The sequence below is a fragment of the Pseudomyrmex gracilis genome, unplaced genomic scaffold (assembly GCF_002006095.1).
Source record: "Pseudomyrmex gracilis isolate BER0280 unplaced genomic scaffold, ASM200609v1 scaffold_205, whole genome shotgun sequence".
In the NCBI taxonomy this organism is placed as follows: Eukaryota; Metazoa; Arthropoda; class Insecta; order Hymenoptera; family Formicidae; genus Pseudomyrmex; species Pseudomyrmex gracilis.
This window is the reverse complement of record NW_018020789.1, coordinates 90,733-102,991: the sequence shown is the minus strand read 5'-3', so window position 1 is coordinate 102,991 and position 12,259 is coordinate 90,733. Positions and strand designations below refer to the sequence as shown.

Genomic DNA, 12,259 nt, shown 5'->3' with positions numbered 1-12,259 from the left:
TCTTGGCGTCTATTTTAGTACAAAATATACTTAAAGTAAGTGGGATATCTTCAAAATAAGATTACAATTTTTTCGGTGTAATTGCAACGAGTTGCAACGAATCGAAGACTCTTCGCTCGAATTTTCTCACGCGCGAATATTAGATTAAAAAAAAAGAACATATTGAAGTTTTCTTTTTTTTATAACAGTCGCAATGTGGAAAAAACGAACGAACGAAGAGAGCGACATTATTTCAATCGGAATCTATTCCGAAACATTACACACACAATAGCCAGACCCCGGGACGAGTGTGTGTGTGCAACCTGTTTCTTTTTTTTTGTTTTTTTTGTTTTTTTTGTTTCCCTATTTCTCGATGCATCGCGCGAATATATATATATATATATATGTGTATAAAATCGAGATTCCGAGAGATCAGCGGGAATATTGAGGATGCGCCGGCGTTCGATATCGCGCTCGACCGAAAAAGAAATTTAACCGCTCGATGCTTCCCTCGATCTTGATGGAAACGGGGAACGGCGAAATTTCTCGGCGCGCTCGGCTCGCTCTCCTCAATTATTCATCATCGGAATCACGACAGAGCATCCAATCCAGAGAAGCGTCTTTGATCAAAGATACCCGGGGCGCTCCGTGGTTCCGGTCTTGCCCTATCGAGCCTGAAGAACGGTCGTTTGGAGGCGCGGCGGAACGGGCAAGTGCGGCGGGACGTACTCGGACTCTCGAAGGCAATCTTCTGATCTCCTGCGAGAGAGCAAAGGGGCCCCGGCGGTTGCGCGTGCAACAAACTAAATGTCTCGAGACCGCGGAAATACCTTCATCGTATCGCCGCCATTTCCGTCCGTAACGAGCTACGCAAAATTATTCTTCCGTGCGTCGCGAATCTGCGCAAACGAGACGCACCGAGGGAGAGAAATCACATTGCGAGCACACACAAACCAGAGAGACCGGGAGGATCTTGTACTGTGTCAGAGATTCAAACCTGGTGCGTTGATTGCGTTACGTATTGCGCTCGGTGTCGCGTGTTTGTTTGCGCGCGCGCGCGTTCAGATTAGATAATCCTCAATCTGTGTCGCGTTTCAAACGCTTTAGCGATCAAGTATCTCGATTCGTTACGTAACCGGATGGCGCGGAGACACGCCGACAGGCAATTAACGCGAAATTTCATCGGAAGACGATCATCTTTTTCGAGAACGTCTCGTTTGCGAAACAGTAACAGGCGTCTCTCTTTCTTGTGTACCGGCGGATTAATAAATCTTCGACCCAAAAGAGACCGGAGAGATTTATGTTTCCCTTCATTATTATATTCCGTCCGATGGCTTTCAGTCTCGAAAAAAAAAAAAAGGCAGAAAGGGGATAGCGGAAATCGGTGTATAGGGTCAAAAACCCTCAAGAAACTTGGGGACGAAGCGCGCGGCGTTTCCCTTTTATTCAAATTCATCCCCGCACGAAGCACCGACCCCCGCCGCTACCATCGTTTTCCCATTTCTGCCGAACTCTCGGCGTGAAGTGGTTGGCCTGGCAAAAGTTTCCGGATCGCGTCGCGTCGCGCGAAAATCGACGCGCGCCTGCTCTCTATCTTTCTCTCTTACTCTTTCTTTCTCTCTCTCTGTGCGTTTGTTTGTTTGTTTGTTCGTCAGTCAGCAGTTTCGGGAAATACATGCGGCAACTTTTGCGCGAGCAGGCGTTGTGTTGTTTCTCGAAATCTCGCCGCGCGAAAGAAATATCCGCCGCGCCCTAAAGTCGAAATCTCGACGGCGACTTTACGGCGCGCGCACGTAAAGTTCGAGAACTCGAAACAGAAACGTACAAGAAAACGTACAACATACACACACACACACAGAAAGAGAAAACGCAGAGACGCGAAGGAAATAATGCGATTTCGAAATTAATTCGACGATTTCCCGTCATCGCGAACGTCGGCCTTAACCTTGTGTCCTCTCGCGTTTTTTTTTTTGGCGCTCGGCCACGAGTTTTTCGTCCGAGTCTTCGCCGAACGAACGGCGAACGTTTGAGAACCATCGTCGTCGTCCGTCTCCTCCGCGCGCACATATAGCGGTTTTATACATAGCGTGCCCCCCGCATGCTTTATTTCCATTTTGTGAACTCGAGAGAGAGAGAGAAGTCTACTTACTCTGGAGCAGGATTTCTCCAGCGTTGCGTTCCAGCCCGCGCCATCAGGCATCAACCGCCCGATCTGAAAGTAAAAGACAAAAATCTTTTTCCTTTTTCTAGCATACAGAGTTTTGAGATACGAGCTATATATATATATATATAATATATTCGGATGTACATATACAAAATGTATTTTTTAAAGCGAAATCGATCCACCTGCCGTTGCAATAAATTATCCACCGGTGATAATTTATTGCAACGCAAATTAAATTTATATAAAGAAGCAAATTGAACGATTGCTTTATTTATTAATCATGCCAATCCGAATAAATTATCATCAATGGACCGCAGTTGTTAGGTCGATTTTGCTCCCGAGTTTCTCTTTTCGACGTTGTTTTTTCATCAGTTACATATATTTTTTTTTAACGTGTAAATTAATACACACATGGAAGTTCGAATTGAATCGCAATTCGAAACTTCACGTGGGATGTTTACATCTCTCGTACGTGTAAAATATCCAATTTACTCTCTCCTATGAAATTTAAAACTTCCAAAACAGGAAGTACACTTCCTTCTTCGACTAGGTGTCGAATCCAAGTCTCCCGCGTTTCGTGCGGACGGACGCATTTTTTCTTTCTTCTCTTAGCAAAAATCTCAATGTGGTGAAAAGTCAAACACACGCGTCAAAATCCACACCGAAAAAATTATATTCTCGTAAGTAGAAGATTTTACACTTAAAAAATCTTAAAGATTTTAGATATTCTTCTGAAATTAAGAATATATTCTTTATTTAAGAATATAGTCTTATATATATATATATATATATGTTTTTCTATAGAGGCTTTTTATATTCTTATCAATATTAGTATTTAGAGGATTTTTCTCTTAAAATAAGAAACTCTTCTTGGCGCCTATTTTAAGTATAAAATATACTTAAAGTAAGTGGGATATCACCTCAAAACAAGAATAAAATTTTTTTGGTGTACGTGTATATATATATATATATATATATATATACACCAAAAAAATTATATTCTCGTAAGTAGAAGATTTTATACTTAAAAAATCTTCTTAAAGATTTTAGATGATATTTTTCTGAAATTAAAAATATATTCTTTATTTAAGAATATATTCTTTATTTAAGAATATAGTCTTTTTCGATAGTGAGATATATATATGTTTTTCTATAGAAGCTTTTTATACTCTAATCAGTATATATTCTTATCAATATTACTATTTAGAGGATTTTCCTCTTAAAATAGGTAACTCTTCTTGGCGCCTATTTTAGTATAAAATACACTTAAAGTAAGTGGGATATCTCCTCAAAACAAGAATACAATTTTTTCGGTGCAATTACCAAATCGACATTTTTGTGATGTTTCAAAAATGTATTATTTAATTTCGCCAAACACACACACACACACACACACACACGTTGTTTCACGGAATTCCGGTAACAAATGCGATAGAATCACGCGGGAGAATCGCGCGATAACAAGCTGATGGTTTGTCTAGCTGAGAGGGGCAGGGGCGAGGAAGGGGTTTATAAGAGTATGAATCGCTCTCATTAATGGCACGCTGCAATTCCGAACAGTCATGTGCACGGAACGCGCAGCAGCGCGAGTAATAACCGAGTAATACGTAATGGTACCTCCATAATTCTCGTGCCCGGCGCGGTAGCGGTAATAATTGTAATTTACAGTTACAAGACTCCGAGAGCGCGCGAATCCTATTACGTGCATATATATATATATATATCGCGTTTTACGTAATTCTCTCGCGCAAGCCAGAAAGTCTTTAAGAAAATACTGAGAGGAAAATTGGAAAACCGAGAGAGAGAAAATTAAAATGAGGCGCGCAAACACGTCGTTTGTATAAACTAGCGCAACACAGGCGCGCGCGCGTGATTATTTTTATTTAAACGTGTTGTGTCAGCGAACACAACCTGTCACCGCGATGATAGCTAGATATACACGTGTCTTGCAAACCATACAATACACATTAGAGAGATGTGAGAAATAACGGATAAAAAAATCAAACTCAAAAAATAGCGAGAGGGAGGATTGGAAAAACAACACGTGACTTTATTTATCTTAATCACGTGTTTTTCCTCTCTTCTCCGTCACGTGATTGTAGTCACGTTTTTAAAGACACGTGTTTTTTAAACACGCGATTAAAGTCACGTGACATTGAGATGAGAGGAAAACGCCAGCACGTGACTAAAGTCGCGTGACTTTACTTTAGTCACACGTTTTTTTTTAAAGACACGTCCTCTCTTGTCGTATCTCTTGATTTCGTACGACATCGAATCGAGATAAAAGCGGCACAATCGAGATCAATAGAATCGATTGTGATTATTTACACGTGTTTTTTCTCTGGTAGGATTTCGAGAATTTTGTTTTTTTTTTTTTTTAAAAACACGCTCGTTTGTAACATCGACGGATCGACAGCGAGTGCGTTTGTTTTGATACGTTCACAAAAAACAGATCTCAATTTAATAAAAAAAAAAAAACTCCATTTTATACACACAGAATATATAAACAGGTTCGCGCCGCGTTCCGAAAAAGGAGATTTAGTTTTTTGCTCCAATTGCGCTTCTTCTTTGCGATCTCCGTTCGTGCGGTTTCGCGCGCGCGCGTAATGCGATCTGGTATGATTCCATTATTAATTTGCACATTATTCATTATAAATTCGCATTACGAGATAAATACAGTTAAAATTTCCGACTCATTGACGCGAGATTAAAACCCGACTCGAACGAATCCCGTCGGAGTCCCGTTTCAAAACTCACGTATATCGATATCTCGCGCCGCGCGGTGATTGAGAATTAATATTCGATGTTGACCCCCGCAAGTTTCGACAGTTTGCTCGATGCAACTTGGTTGATGATAAATATTTGCCGCGAGTTGAACGAGGGAAAGCCGATAAAAGCGGCGTGTGATGCATCGCGCGATACATCGACTAAACGCTTAGCGAATTTAAAGTTGGCCAGAGCGTGTTTGAACGTCGCGCACGTGTATCTAAATTGTGAACTCCGGATGAATCCGTTTGGAAATCCGCGGCGAGTATCCTTCGGAGAAAAGCCGAAAGTCGCCCATCATTTCGGCCAACTTACCCCACAAGGACTCGGTCGTTATATTCGCCGATAACGTAACTTCGCGGGGCTGTCGGCGGTTTTAGGGTTTTCGCAAACGTGAAAAGGAGAGTGTGTGTGTCTGTGTGTGTGTGTGTGTATCTACTTTATAGCGGTCGTAAATGTCGTTTAATCCGCATGTGTGTTCAGGTGGATCTCGACACGTTACGCGCGAAATGCACATCCAATAGTTTTTACGAACTTTTTATACACCGAAAAAATTGTATTCTTGTTTTGAGGAGAGAGATATCCCACTTACTTTAAGAATATTTTATACTAAAATAGGCGCCAAGAAGTTTCTTATTTTAAGAGGAAAATCCTCTAAATAGTAATATTGATAAGAACATATACTGATTACAATATAAAAAGCATTTATAGAAAAACATATATATCTCACTATCGAAAAAGACTATATTCTTAAATTAAGAATATATTCTTAAATAAAGAATATATTCTTAATTTCAGAAGAATATCGTCTAAAATCTTTGAGAAGATTTTTTAAGTATAAAATCTTCTACTTACAAGAATATAATTTTTTCGGTGTATATAATTGAAAATATATAAACGAGAAAAATGTAAAATTAATTACTTTACAAATTAATCATTTCGTTTGTGCAGTCTGCGCGCTACGTTATTTAAGTCAACGTAGAAATTTCTCCCGGCGCAGAAATTCTAATCTACTTATTTATTTATTTTTTTTTTTTTGCGAGAGAGAAAGAGAGATTCCGCCTCGCGAACGACACCCGATCCGCGCTCGAATCCGCGTGAAAATAAATCGCGCGGCGATGATCGGCCGCCGCGGTTTCGTCCTCATGTTTCAAACACGCCAACGACGACCGCATCATCACTGCGGACTCTCAATAAAATATCGCGCATGAAAAATTAAAATGATTTCCTATCCTTTGCTCGACGACTCGCGCCACGACTCGCGTCTCTTATCCCCGGGGTTGCCTTACCGAGAATGACCCTTTCGCGCGCACACAGAAACAGAGGGGTCGCGGAAGGGAAAGGGTGGAAGTTTATATTATGTAAGCAACGTAGTTGTAGCGTAACTTCAGCCAGCTCATGCATATCTCAGCTAGAAGTGGGTGCCACTCCACCACAGGCTTTCTGCCTGTGCGCGGCGCTCTTCAACCCTCCCGCGCGCTCGAATCCGCGCGCGCGGATCCTTCAGAGCCATCCTGCCCCTTTTTTTTAGGGGGTAGCGCCCGCTTCTTGACACTAAACACGTCGCGCAAACAGTTTTCAGGTCTGCGGTGAAAATTGGCCGCGCGTGTTTGGGAAATCTCGTAAAACAAGCAGGTTTTTACTCGACGCGCGCGCGCGCGCGCGCGAAGAAGCGGAATTAAAAATGCAAAGTGAAATTTTGCACACACGAGAGGATTTTCCTCAACGCGGAAACATTTGTAAACTCGATAACAGCACGGCGGTTGAAGATAACGCGCGAAGCGTCAAATCGTTGCGTCATAATTTATTGTTGACGTCGCGATTTGATTATACGCGCGTAAAATATATATCGTCTCTTTGCGAATTAATCTTGAAAATTCGCAAAGAGCTTTATTACAGGCGGCGTTATTTCGCACGCGAGGGGCACCCTCCCGATGAATTTTAATCCGAGCGATTGAAAGGACGAGAGAGAAGGAGGGCTTTCCCCTCGCGTAAAAGTATCTCTTTTGCGCGCGCCCGGAATCTGGGTTAGATTTTTACAATTTAAATAGTTTCTTTCAAATTCAAAGCGCGAGGATTATCGAGTTGCGCACTACGACGGTCCTTTGAGAGGACCTCGCTCGCTCCACCAATATCCTAAAATTTTACGCCTCACTTCCCGGACAACACCGGGGCGTCGCATCGGTAATGCGCGTCCGCAGTGCATCACGGTGTATATTTTATGCGCGGGTGTACGTATACATCCTTGTAACGTACGTGTTAAGTCCATAGAGTTGTCCGAAAAACTGACTTCGCGATAGCGCAATAATTTTCCCGAGCGCTGACACAATCGTAAAAAAAGACGCGCGTTTCGAAAAACCAAAATCGTCGAGCAACTCGAATTAAAAATTAAATCCGCTCGTCGCCGCACATTTCGTCACCGATACACGCGCGCACGTACGCTCACACACACAGCAGACACAAAAATCGAAAATATATTGAATAAAAAGAAACTTTCCAGTCTCTCCTCCCGTTTTTATCGGAATTCGGGGAGGGGGGGGCGATATATCGCTTTTATCGCAACTTTTAAACCGAGTAAAGTGCCTGCGGATGTCAAGCGACTTCGGCAAAACGCCGTCGCGTATAGAGGCGAGGATGCACTTCCGACCCGTGTATACACACACGCGAGCGCGCACATAGAGAAAGAGATTCGCAGCGAATGCAGCCGCCGACACAATGCGCGCGACGGTGCGGGATTGGCTAGTTATGAACATTTTTTGCGAACGCAAGCACAGCGAATCCGGCTGTGGACCCGCAGCTTCAGCAGTATTGCGGGTCTCTCTTGGCTCTATTCGAAATGCGTACGTAGAGGTCGCGATCCTCCCCGCGGAAAGCTTCACTCCCCCGTCCTCCCCCTATTTTTTTCGCCTTCCACCAACGGCGCCGTCGTCCCCCCGGCCACCCCCCGCGAACCGCCCGGGCTCTATGCACCGTCGCCCCCTCCGCGTTCTTACTTTTTTTTTTTTTTTTTTAGCCACCGCCCGCACACTCTTTTCCATTCAAGAGACGTGATTGCAACCTGCATATTTTATGAAACGAGCCTCCGACCCATCCAACCGGCCAGAGAGAGCGCAGCCATCCATCCATCCATGATGGATTCGTCGCCCGGTCTGCAATCCGGCCCTTATGCTTTTTTTTTTTTTTCGCAACGGCGTCAAGACATCCTCGAAACCGTATCTTCTTCTGCCGACTCTCGCATCAATCCTACCCTTTTTTTTTGTTTTTGTTTTTTTTTTCTTTTCTACGCCCCTCGCGATGATATCTCTCGCACGTTTCGTTTGCGCAGCTGCGCACACCTATCGCACGCAGAGGGGAGGGCGAATCTATCGTCGCGACGCTCCCCGCGAAGTTGGTTTTTTTTCACTTCTCAAAAAAACGCAAAAAAAAAAATACACGGATATAATTCGCGAAAAGTTTTTATTTTCCCGCTTTTTGAAATACACATTTCATCCGATTTTTAGAAACAATATTATTGGGATGATATATACTTTAACGCGGAATTGATCGAAAAATCGTGTGGCGTCACGTGCGCGCTCAGATTTGCGCGCGCGCGCGCGCACCCCTCTCTTTCGTTTCTTTTGACGACGTTGTATCTGTTTTTTGCGGTCGTTAGTCACGGTTTATGGCATAGGGAAGAAAGAACTGACCGAATCGGGGGGAGAGGAAAGGGTTGGGAAACGGCGAAAGAAGGGTCGCGAACTCGAGACACGTACGGAAGTTTCTGATGAAGCTGCAAGAGCGCTCTTGCCAACACGCGCGCATGAAAAATTGCTCCCCCCGTTCTGCGTGCGTTGCGTTATTTCGCTCGAAATCTCTTCTTCCCCGCTTCTCGCACACAATGCGACGACGAGTGCACGACCGGCTTGAATTGAAAGAGCTAACTCATTTCACAAACATTCGGAATTTTTTTTTTCTTTTTTTTCTTTTATCATCAGACCTGGAAAAACGCATTAATAAAATCGCAAGAGACGATTAAATCGTCGATTCTCAACAATCGAGACGATAATTTGACGTTTGATCGAATTTTGATATTAAAAAAAAAAATAGACGGAGAATATTGTTCAAAATATTTGGATTTTTCCTAGTTTGTTGCGCGATTTTACGTCACTCGAAATAAGAAGACTGAGATTTACGTAAAACCATATTGCAGCAGTCTGGTGTCTCGTCACCTGAGAATTAATCGGCGGAGCCTATGCGGCAGGAAATCATTCGTCGAATTCCGATTCGATGCCGCATCGCACCCCGAGGACCGATTGCACGACGCGCACAGTTTCGCCAAGGGAAATCACAAGAGGAGAGAGAGAGAGTAGTGCGCGCCGATTGGCAACGCTTATGGAATCTGATCGATGCGAATTGGCATTCGCTCTCGCGGCTTCTGTTTCCAGAGTGAAATCGCGGATGAATGACCGCGGAGAAGCGTCGCCGCCGACGGAGTTCATATAACGATTCGCGCGCGAGAAGTGAAAATTGAAATTTAAGACGACGACGATCGTTACAAGTCCGTTATCGATCTCGCGGAAAAAGAGATAGATAGATAGATAGACAGATAGATAGATAGAGAGAGAGAGAGAGACGCGAAGTGTGCTACTCATTTTATTTACATCGTCATTTGATACATCACGAGAACGCGCAGCGCGCGCGAGCGCGCGCTTCGAGTTTAATGCGAGAAACATAACCGGATACCGCCAGATGCACTCACGCGCGAGAAAGAGAGGTCGTAACGCATTTCGGATGGGGAATCGTGTCAGCCGTTTCGTGATAAAACGCTTTTAATCATACGGCGATTAGGAGAAAGTAAATTTTCCGCAACTTCGAAATTTCCAACTCGGACTTTACGAGCGCAATTTGTATATTTCCTCGTTGATACATTAATAAAACTACAGCTTCTCATCAAAGCGGGGGATTTAATTTATTTTTTTCAACTTTGCGGCTTCGAATGAGAGACCTCGACGATGATGAGACCGAAATATTTGAATAGTTCTCAGTGTTTATTAAATATGTTTTTTTTTGTTCGAAGCTTACACCGAAAAAATTATATTCTTGTAAGTAGAAGATTTTATACTTAAAAAATCTTCTTCAAGATTTTATAGATGATATTCTTCTGAAATTAAGAATATATTCTTTATTTTTAAAAATATATTCTTAATTTAAGAATATAGACTTTTTCGATAGTGAGATATATATGTTTTTCTATAGAGGCTTTTTATATTCTAATCAGTATATATTCTTATCAATATTACTATTTATTTAGAGGATTTTCCTCTTAAAATAAGAAACTTTTTTCTTGGCGCCTATTTAAGTATAAAATACACTTAAAGTAAGTGGGATATCTCTTTCCTCAAAACAAGAATACAATTTTTTCGATGTACGTGTATATATATATATACACCAAAAAAATTATATTCTTGTAAGTAGAAGATTTTATACTTAAAAAATCTTCTTGAAGATTTTAGATGATATTCTTCTGAAATTAAGAATGTATTCTTTATTTAAGAAGTATATTCTTAATTTAAGAATATAGACTTTTTCGACAGTGAGATATATATGTTTTTCTATAGAGGCTTTTTATATTCTAATCAGTATATATATTCTTATCAATGTTACTATTTAGAGGATTTTCCTCTTAAAATAAGAAACTCTTCTTGGCGCCTGTTTTAGTATAAAATATACTTAAAGTAAGTGGGATATCTCCTCAAAACAAGAATACAATTTTTTCGGTGTACAAAAAATTGCTACTTTAATTATATTAATATTAATTGCTTTTCCAACCGCGCCGATGTGTATCGCGCGCTCGAGAATCCGCTCGCGCTCGTTTCCGGGATTTTTCCGCGTCTCTCCTTCTTCTCTCTCGCTCGTCGTAATTTCCGGCTAACCGAATTCGCGTATTTATTTATGCTGTCTGCAGTTTAACGGCCCGTAAGTATACTGGCGCCTAACTTCCGCGAATAAAAAGGGGGAAAAGAGTCCGTTACCGCGATAAAAGTGAGAAATGCGGGAAAAAGAGAGAAGCGGCGAATATGGCGATCGTTGATGAGAGAGAAAGGAAAGAAGAGAGAGAGAGAGAGAGAACGCCTTGTACAACAACCTAAACATCGAGGGGAAACGGAAAAATGCGGGAGAAAAAGAAAAATTAAAAGCACCGCGTCGGAGGGACGCGATGCAAAAACACGCGTTTCCGTGAAATAACAAAATGTCGGAACGAAATTAATTGAAATCCTCAAAAAACAAAAAAAAAAACGTAGTACTTAAGCTTTCAAAAACTGCTTACGTAAGAATATTCATCAGGCTGCGGAAGTTAAATAAGAAATAATGTACCTCTTGGAACGCGCGAACAAAGAGACGAGCGAAAAAAAAAACAGAGATAGAGAGGAAGAAAAGTCAGGCGACGCGAACGCGGGGAGAAAAGGTGGTGGATAACGCGAGATATCGCTGAAGACGCGCGCTGAAGAGAAACACCAAGGATAACCAAGAGCCGCGGATAACACACCGGAGGCTAGAGGTGGTTGGAATACGACCAGGGTGAAAAGGAAGGAAGAGAATCGGGGGTTGCGAAGCAGGAAAGCTGGAAAGACAGAAGAAGAAGGGAAGCGCGCGCGTCCGTATGCTACTCTCCTCCACGCAGACGCGAAATTAACGGGGGATACTCCCGCGGGAGTAATGAGCGGAGGAGAGATCATGAATGAGCGAAAAGAGCACACCGTAGACGACACACTGGAACACTGGAGCACGTTAATGGCGCACCGACGACGATGCGCGTCTCTGATACACACCGCGCGTATCGCCGTCTCGAGCGTACGCGCTTCCTCGAGAAAGCTGACATTTTCCCGACGACCGCCCGAGTCGAAATTTAGCGTCTACGTTGAACCTCAATTCCTCTTTTTTTATGTAGGAGTAAGAGAGAAAGTAGATCCTACTTTGACGCCGCTATACGTCCGAAATTTCTTTTTTTCCTGTAAAGTAGAGTTTAAATTTCGACTCGGGTAGAAGTACACCGAAAAAATTATATTCTTGTAAGTAGAAGATTTTATACTTAAAAAATCTTCAAGATTTTAGACGATTTTCTTCTGAAATTAAGAATATATTCTTTATTTAAGAATATAGTCTTAATTTGAGAATATAGTCTTTTTCGATAGTGAGATATATGTTTTTCTATAGAGGCTTTTTATATTCTAATCAGTATATGTTCTTATCAATATTACTATTTAGAGGATTTTCTTCTTAAAATAAGAAACTCTTCTTGGCGCCTATTTTAGTATAAAATATACTTAAAGTAAGTGGGATATCCTCAAAACAAGAATACCATTTTTTCGG

The 12,259-nt window shown here is 42.0% G+C and overlaps 1 protein-coding gene across 5 annotated transcripts in view; it reads right to left on the bottom strand.

Moving 5' to 3' along the window:
• Window positions 1-12,259, bottom strand: part of LOC109858453 (zinc finger protein 418-like) — a 156,173-nt gene that overhangs the window by 61,723 nt on the left and 82,191 nt on the right. For all 5 annotated transcript variants that reach the window (XR_002250618.1, XM_020435715.1, XM_020435714.1 and 2 more), the window contains exon 3: window positions 2,129-2,191. The gene's annotated coding sequence lies outside the window, so the exon portion shown is untranslated. The remainder of the gene's footprint in view (window positions 1-2,128; window positions 2,192-12,259) is intronic.